We start from the raw sequence: 4658 nt of genomic DNA, 5'->3' as shown, positions 1-4658 counted from the left end.
CGTTCACTCTTTTGATGATACCTCAAGTTCTACATGTCGGAACGAGACTATTTTGATTGGGATATAAAGTAGGATTCAAGAGCTTTCCAACGACAGGTCACACGCCCCTATAGGCATTGTAGAACAAGAGTTATGACATAAACAAGGTGGCTTGACTATCCGATTCGCCCGCAGCCCAAAACGATGGCCCGACTCTGCTCCTTGGGCGCGAAAACCAGCGACCAACCACCGGGGCCGCTGGTTTCTCCGCCCAACTGACTTCCGCGCGGATTCGTTGCGTCGCTTCTCGTGATCGTTCAATTAAATGATAACTTATGTAATTATTATATTTCCTATTTTGTTTAGAATTTAGGAAGCATATAAATACTTCAAGGGAATTAATTTATTTCCCTTATGCTTTTATTTTCCCTTATGTTTTAATTGCCTAGAACTCTTTCATGTAATTCTTTTCTATTCCTTCTTTTCAATTGTTGAACCCTAGCTTTTCAATCTTTCAATCATCAATCTAAGGTCTTTTTCATAATTTCTCTTGCTTTAATTCTTTCTTATTATTTTCGTTCCTTAGATTAATTCGTCCTTTGATTATGAATTTCGTTTTTAATATTTATTTCATGCTTGTTAATTTAATTATGAGCGAGTAGTTTTATTCTAGGGCTAAGTAAGGGAAGCCATGTTTATACCATGATTTTTATGCACTAAAGTTTGTTAATTTATAGATTATTGCTTGAGTAATTCCAATTGATTTGTTTTAATTGTTGATTCATGTAATTGACCAATATCATGGATTGGAATTAGAATTGAAAGATCGTATTCTTAGAGGCTTGGTACAATTGGCAATTCTAATTATGTTAGCAACCGTACTGCATATGTTGGATTGAAAGTGTTAAGACCCGACTGTAGGATTAACATGTACTTTAATTACTCGGCTTAGTTTATTCATTGTCGAATTGATTTATGTTCTTGGATTGGTATAAGCATGGTGGACCGAACGTATGCCCTAGACCTTTAATCCATTGATAATTCCTACATTTATATTATTGCTTTAGTTTTACTAGTTAATACTCAAAATCAACTTTCGTTATTGTAATCACACTTCAATGTCCCTATCTAAAAGACTAAAATACCCCCAGAGCATCTTCACAAATTAATTCAATTCAAAAGCTAAATAAATCAGGAAAACCAAAGAAATATAACGTCTAAAATCTTCAAGATCATGATTATGCTAGTTACACCTTGATTGACTCTTAGAATCAAGGAGATGATTATTCTAATTTCTGAGTAATGTTGACTATATACGTAACATTAGTATTAGGAAATATTACACTTGCCATGTACCCCAAAATCAAACAACAAAACATAAATGACTCATTTATATACCCCAAAATCAAACAACAATAATATAAAAACTATTGCAATAAAATCATATAGTCGAATTAGAAGCGTCTATGGGAATAGACCTAAAATCTCAACAAGAACATATAACTCTGCAATAGTGTGGGTATGCTAGCCTATAGTATTCATCAGAACCCAAACACAAGCGCTCCAAGGCTGCGAAAAAAATCGTCATTTACGCTATTATCTTACCCACAACCTAATAGTTATCGCATGTAACAAAACATATCTTTTCAAAATGCCTAATCCCATATTTTCACTTTATTCTCCAAACTGCTCAACCTAACAATACATTCACGATTTCCTTTTTTGTTTTGACAAAATTATTAATTAATCTCTCGATTTTTCCTCTTTAAATTGAAAAAAAAATCAAAACTGTAGATATTGATACTTGAGAGGTCTTGATCCATATATAAATATCTGAAAAATTATTTGTTGAACACCTTGATTTTAGTTTTTTTTTTTGAGAAAATGAATTAAATGGATTAAAAAATGAAATTGAGATCTTGATGAAATGTACTTTTTCATAATTACCAAAAAAAAGGGAGAGATAAATAAAGGAGTTAAGATAATTAATTTTCTGGAAATAAAATCATGGGAAGGAGAGAGAATTTGAAGAGTTACGGAATATGAGTTTTAGGATTTATTTTTGTTTGTTTCTGACTTTCAAGAAGTCACGGGGAAGGCGAGAGGGAAGAAAAAGTGTTTTAATTTTATATTTTAAAGCTTTATCCAACAACTTTAACCTTTTGTGGGCCCTAAACTTTGGGGCCCTATGTTGAAGATCCTACCGGAGCTCCCTATGGCCGGGCCTCAACAACGGAGATAAGGGATCGTGTAGGGCAGTGTAGGCATTGGCTAAGTACGTTTGACAAAGCCGAAGAAGCGGCACGTGCGTACGCCACAACATCGAGCCGACTTAGAGGACCTAAGGCGAAAACTAACTTCCAAATCCCCTCGATGGTCCCCATGATAACAATTGTTAGTTAGGTGCTGCAAATCGATTAACGAAGGAGTGCATATGGTTATACAAGTGTATTTCGAGGAAATGAAAAAGTGAAACAAATATTTTATATGTTTAATATATATCTTTGTTTTGGCACTAAAATTCGTCTTGTAATGACATGAATATTATATTGTTTCACTATTTAGAGCATCTCCAATGGTTGTAGCTAGGGACTAGCTTGAAATTTATAAAAGTTCCAAGCTAATAGCTAGACCATTGGAGTGCAAATATTAAATTAGCTTGGCCAAGCAAATTAGTTTAAACAAGCTAATTTGCTTGACAACTAGCTCCCAAAGTTGTCAAATAATTAATTGACAAGTGGGACAAGTGAAACTAATTTAATTAACAAGCAGCTAGTTGCTATCCATTAGAGCACAAATTAGCTAGACAATAAAATAGCTTGAAATCTTATGTGGCACAACAAACTAATTGTCAAATTAGCTTACTATTGGAGATGCTCTTAAATGCTTAGTTTATAAGATGATGTCTATTATTTATTTAGCCGAACTTTGTAAACAATTGTTCTCGCCTATTGTTTTTCGTTTTTAGTTGTGATAACGAAAATTTAAATTTTACATACCTCCGCACGCATTGCGTACGTATAAGACTAGTACTATATATTAAAAGGTGCATATACAAAAATACTAGATTAGGTCTCGTGCACGCATGAATTTTCTAAAATTATTTAGCCATTTTTTATAATATATTTGGCTGAAATATTTTTCTCCCATAAATTACCGCATAATTAATAACTCTTGAACATTATTCATTTAACCATCTTGCAATTCCAGTCCGATTACATAGTGCATATTTTATATGCTTAATTTGCTAATTAGACAAAAATATAGTAAATATATTTTCCATTATTAACATATTGATTTGACTAAAATGTTGCCAAAAATAGCAAATATTTATGTGACATCTATTATTTCCATAAACATTTATTCCTTTTTCTATACACAAATAGTTAATAAAAATGATAGAGAATTTAAATAAAATATAAATAAAGTTAATACTCCCTCCGTTCCTAAATATGTGTCCACTTCCTAAATATGGCGTTCCCTTTTAAGTGTCCACTTCCCATTTTTGGACATAAAATCTTTCCGAATATACCCCTAAAGTTCTAAACAATTACACACAATACCTAACTCTCCTAATTATTTGTGCCAAAAAAATATTAAAATAATGAAAAAAAAAGATTTTTTTATTAAAAAAAGAGGGGAAGTCAGATTTGGGGAACCCAAACCCACGTTACTTCCCCTCTCTCTCCTTTCATTTTTTGTTTCATCTCCTCTCTCCCACTCTCTCTCTCTCTCTCTCTCTCTCTCTCTCTCTCTCCTCCATTTCTCTGTTTCTTCTTCATCTCCTCTCGTCTCTCCCTTTTTCTTTCTTCCTCCATCTTCGGCCCTCTCTGATCTATCTCCCATCATCTCTTTCGTCTCCATCTCTCTCCAATTTCTCCCACAAAATTCTAGATTTTGTTTTAAATGGTGAAATTTGACCATGAAAATTTCAGATCTGAAGTTTTCATGGTCAAATTTGACCTTTTAAAACTCGAATATGGCTTTGGATTACTAGGTATTTTGAAATTTTGAATTTTAGTTTATTTTGGTTTAATGACGATTTCTGGGTTTGTTGGTGATTTATTTTTATTTCTGGGTTTGTTGATGATTTTTTGTGATTTAATGGGTTTTTTTTTTCTGGGTTTCTGGAAGATCTAGGGTTTCTGGGTTATTTGGGTAACTTTTGTGATCTGAGTTTTCAAAAAAGTGTTTGCATGTGAGTTTTTTTGGGTTTTGATTGAGTTTCTGGGTTTTTCTGGGTTGAAGATCTTGATTCTTTGGTTGAGTTTCTGGGTTTTTCTGGGTTTTTTCGACTCTTGTTGAGTTTCTGGGTTTCTGGGATTTTTTGGTTGAAGATCTAGAAGATCTAGGGTTTCTGGGTTATTTGGGTAACTTTTGTGATCTGAGTTTTCAAAAAAGTGTTTGCATGTGCGTTTTTTTGGGTTTTGATTGAGTTTCTGGATTTTTCTGGGTTGAAGATCTTGATTCTTTGGGATTTTTCTGGGTTTTTTTCGACTCTTGTTGAGTTCGGGTTTAGTTCCAATTTTTGGTTGTTCGAATTTTTTGATTATTTTAGTTTAGTTCGATTTTTTTTGATAATTAATCGTAGTTTTGTTCGATTTTTTGATGTTTTGTTTTGATTTATGGGTTTGGTAATTTTCCTGGGGTTGATAATTATTTTTGATAATTTTTGTATG

This window comes from Spinacia oleracea, chromosome 6, assembly GCF_020520425.1.
Source record: "Spinacia oleracea cultivar Varoflay chromosome 6, BTI_SOV_V1, whole genome shotgun sequence".
NCBI lineage: Eukaryota > Viridiplantae > Streptophyta > Magnoliopsida > Caryophyllales > Amaranthaceae > Spinacia > Spinacia oleracea.
Note: the sequence above shows the minus strand (reverse complement) of the source record.